Source organism: Vespa mandarinia, chromosome 10, assembly GCF_050613455.1.
Source record: "Vespa mandarinia isolate Hongniang chromosome 10, ASM5061345v1, whole genome shotgun sequence".
NCBI classification, from domain to species: domain Eukaryota; kingdom Metazoa; phylum Arthropoda; class Insecta; order Hymenoptera; family Vespidae; genus Vespa; species Vespa mandarinia.
The window spans coordinates 5,667,501-5,672,500 of NC_140819.1; the positions used below are offsets into that span (position 1 = coordinate 5,667,501).

The window sequence follows — 5,000 nt, forward strand, 5'->3', positions numbered from 1 at the left end:
ATCGATGACGCGTGATAATTAAAAAGAAAAATAAAAGAACAAAATAAAAAAGATAGGAAAGAAAATGAAAAGAAAAATTTGACAATATGGTAAAAGTTTTTATCTTGTCTTTGAAATGGACAAATATTTCTTATTTTACTTAGAAAATAAAATTTTCTATTGCCGGGAGGGGGGAGGGGAAGGGGTGGGAAAGAAAAAAAGAAAAGAAGAAAAAGAAGAAGAAGAAGAAGAAGGACAAAAATTGAGATATTTTACTCTTTTAATTTCAAGGTGACATTTAATATAACAGATGAAAAAAAAAGGAAATAAATAAATAAATAAATAAATAAATAAATAAATAAATATATTAAAAAATTAACGATTAAACGATTAAACGATTAATACGTATCAATAAAAAAATACGATGAACATGATATTATGTCCATCATTGTATATATCTATTTATAGTTGGAATCATATCATATATATTTATACACATATCACACATACATAAACATATATATATATATATAAACATGCAGCATAAACACACACACACACACACACACACATATATATATATATATTTACACTTGTTGCATCAGATGATTTACGGAAGAAATTTGTTGTGAAGAAAATTACTTGAAAAAAAAAAAAAAAAAAAAAAAAAACAAAACAAAAAGAAAAAACAAAAAAAAAATATTGATCGAAGAACCTTGCGTTTCTCTATCTTGTTAACGTAATCCCGTAAGGTAAAAAGGTTAGAGGGGGAAGTAGAGGAGGAAGAAAAAGAAAAGAAAAGGAATTACGGGAAACAAAAGTGAAAAAATAAAAGAATAAAAAAATAAAAGAAAAAGAAAACAAAATAAAAAAAAAACGTACAAAATTACAATAGATATATTACAGACAGGATGAAAATCGTAATCGATCCTAACTTCTTCTATATATTATTTCACGCGCGCGTGCACACACACACACACACACACACACACATATCGCTTATTCCTCTCATTACCGTTTCCAATCACCTTCTTTTTCTATTCCTCCTTTTTCTATTCATTTATTTATTTTATTTATTTTACTTATTTTTCATTTTTTTTTTTTTTTCATTTGTTTTATTTTCGATTTTTTTTTCCAATTTCTTTTTTTTTTTCCTTCTTCTTCTTCTTCTTCTTCTTCTTCTTCTTCTTCTTGTATGCTCTTTGGTCGCATCGACAAAGCGACAGTGTAAAGTCATTATCTCGTTAAGGCGAGCGGGCCGTTACTTCGGGAGTTAATGGCTCGTGAAAAATGCTCGATCGAGCTCGGCGTTTCCTCCTCCTCCTCCTCCTTCTCCTCCTCTTCCTCCTTCTTCTCCTTCTCCTCTTTCTCATTCTCTCCTCTTTCTCCTCCTCCCTTTTTGCTTCAACCCATCGTCCGATGGAACTAACTTACGTCGCGCGCTCGTTCCCATCTTTCCTATCGTTTGTTACCCATAAATCATATTATTGTTATCATCCTGTGGAAATTAATTTAAAAGAAAAAAAAAAGAAAAAAAAAAAAGAAAAAAGAAAAATGAAAAAAGTAAAAATGAAATCCCATAATTAAACGAAAGAAAGGTACAAATAACAGCGAGAGCATTTCGTTTTATTTGATTCCTTTATGCTGTTAGTAACTTATTTTACGTTTTAATCTATTAATTATTATTAATTTATATAAAGGAAAAACGAGTTAACTAGTAATGAAGATTTAATCTTTCTCTCTCTCTCTTTTTTTTTTTATCGTCTTCTTTTTCTTTTCTTTTTTTTTTTTTTTTTCTTTTTTGCTTTTGTTTCTCTATCTTTTCTTCAACCGCGACGAAAGGATAAGCGAGATCGTTGTTTGTTTGTTCGTTATTAGTTATAAAAAAGAAAAAAGAAAAAAAAAAGAAGGATTAATTAATTCTCAATCACAATTAATTTTCTTATGTTACATATCAATTTGTTATTAATTAAAGTAACAAGTTGAGATAGATGTGATGGATTTAATTGAATTTTAATTATCGACTTAAGATCCTCGTTCTTCTTTTTTTTTATTTTTTTTTTTTTTTTATTTTTTTTTATTCACGTAACAAATAAAATAATATTCGTCGCCGATATCGACGAATAAATGATTATCTGTACGTATAAATCGCACGATCTCTTACGATTGAAAAGGAGAAAGGTTGAAAGAGAGAAGAAAAAAAAAAAGAAAAAAAAAAAGGAAAAAAAAATACTATAACTATTATATATAAAGAAAAATTAAAAAATTAACAATTAAAAAGATTAATACGTATCAATCAAAAAATATAATGAGCACGATATAAAACCTTGATTATTACATGCCAATTAAATGATTCTGGAATTAAAGGAAAAAGAAAAAGTAAAAGAGAGAAACAGAGAGAGAGAGAGAGAGAGAGAGAGAGAGAGGGAAAGAAAAGTATACTCTTACAAAATTACGATTCCCTTGAGAAAAAGAAATCGAGAGAAAAAAAAAAAGAGAAAAAGAAAAACAAGAATCAAGGCAAGGACTTCTGATATATCAAAAAAATAAAAAAGAAAAAAAGTACAAAGATTAAGAAATTAATATGTATATCAAAGGAAAGAAAAAATACATATGACGAATACGACGATAAAAAAAAAAACCTTTAATTTACGATATTACAATACAAATATATGTTAAATGCCCCTAGAATTAAGAAGAAAAAAAAGAAAAAAAAAAAAAAAGAAACAAAAAAAAAGAAACAAAAAAAAAAGAACAAATAATAATAACAACCTCTAACAAAATAAGACTTCTTATCGAAAAAAAAAAGAAATAAAAAAAGAATAAATAAATAAATAAATAATTAAATGAATACATACGTAAAAATAAATAAAAAAAAAAATAAATAAATAAATAAATAAATAAATAAATAAAAGTAAAAAGAAGAGCCAAGAAGAAAAGAAAGAGATAAAACGTGTCCTCTCTTTCTCTCTCTCTCTCTCTCTCTCTCTTTCTCTTTAAAGATCGTGCACAAAGTAAAGTACTTAGAGTAGAGTAGAGTAGAGTAGAGTAGAGTAGAGTAGAGTAGAGTAGAGTAGACTAGACTAGAGTAGAATTCAGTGAGTCCGCGTGCAAGAAGAGCACAAGCGGTCGTGTATGTACCTGCCGTGCCAGACAAATTCCGGCCATTAAGTGTTCGAACATCGCCGAGGCTGTGAACCCGGAGAGCTCCTCTCGAAGTCTTACCTTCACAATATAAACGCTAGACTCGTGGATTGACCCTTTGCGGTACTCCCACCATCACAACTGGACATTTGCCATCACCTACGCCACACGCGTTACCACTACACCATTGCCAACTACACTATCACCTTTGTGTCACGGACATGCCACACGACACGCTATATACCTAAACACCATTTATATATATATATACATATATATCTATATTTTATATATATATATGTGTGTGTGTGTGTGTGAGTGTGTACTATCGTTCCTCTGTAGCAACAGACAACATCAGCATCGCTTATAACGCTGAAACTAACACGTATAAGAACGACTAGACCCCTATATAGTTTACTCGCACATATCTATATATATATATATATATATGTGTGTGTGTGTGTGTGTGTGTGTGTGTACGTATATACGTACATACGTAGGTATGTTCCTAGCCGGGGTCATTTTCTCATCGGAGATCTGCGTACCTACACTTGGAGCCGCCTACGTTGGCGAAAAGAATCGAGAGAGGCTCCTCTACTCTTGGGCATCATCTCTTGTCCCGCGTCGAACGATCATTCCAATAGATTTCCATCTCTCTCTCTCTCTCTCTCTCTCTCTCTCTCTCTCTCTTGATTTTCTTTTCTTTCTCTTTTTTCAATCATCTCATTTCTTGTTCTTTTTCTTTTTTATTTTTTTTTTTTTTCTTTTTCTTTCTTTCTTTTCCCCATCAAACAGTAATAAGAAATTGTCTCGTGACTAACAATCCGAGACATCGTAACCCTTCAAACGTATAAATTCAGAAGAGGGGATGGAAGGGACGAGGCGGAAAATTTTCTCTAATCGTAAATTCTAAATATTGTTGTATATCATTTTTATGAATTTTCCTCGATAAACTTCGAAAGATATTTTGACGTTCATTTTTGTGATCTTTAATCGACATTTAATTTTGATTAAAATGATATTATTTAATAAATCCTTTTATCAATGGAAATGTGAAGAAAAAAAAAAAAAAAAAAAAAAAGAAAAGAAAGATAAAAAAAGGAAAGAAAGGAAGAGGAGAAAAAAGAAGAAAAAATATTTATAAATTAATATAATATAAAGAATATAATAATGAAAGATATATTATAATGATGATATTATAGTTAATTAATAGGTGTGAAATATTTTTTTTTTTTTTTTTTTTTTTTTTTTTTTTTTTTTTAATACGAGAAATCGATGATATTAAATCAGTGATCCGATTTCCCGTTTAAGTTTTATTATTGTAAATATTTTTCAACCTCTACGTGAACTACATACGTAAATAATTGTGTATACACGTCGCAAGTGAGCGGAACGAGTTTATGATTTAAATTCTTGAAACTCTGACGTATAGTTCGTATAAAAACATAAACATTACATCATATTACGTTCGTTGGGATTAATAAATATATAAGGTTAGTCATTGACAAAGTTTCATCAGTTCGTGATACACGTACATTCGACGAACGGAGAAATGCGACAGTGATATCATTCGTTGTTTTAATTAATAATTTTAATTTTTATATCGATTATCGGATCGATTATAAAACATTGAATCCCATCCCAAGTGATTATCGGATTTCACTGTCAGTGTAAATTTGTCCGTGAAGTTATGGGAGAACCATATAGGTGTCGTCAGTAAACATCAAGAATCAATAGAGAAACACATAAATTAAAATAATTATTAATATTACTAAATTTTGTCTAATAATATTATCATTTTATATATTACTATCCTATGAAGATCTTCAATGATGTAAAATAAATTTTATTAAAGATTAAATTTTATATATATATAT

At 28.9% G+C, this 5,000-nt stretch overlaps 1 protein-coding gene across 12 annotated transcripts in view; it reads left to right on the top strand.

Annotated features, from left to right (window-relative positions):
* sano (CABIT domain-containing protein serrano) overlaps window positions 1-5,000 on the top strand; it is a 169,678-nt gene that overhangs the window by 58,500 nt on the left and 106,178 nt on the right. The gene's annotated exons all lie outside the window — the stretch shown is intronic.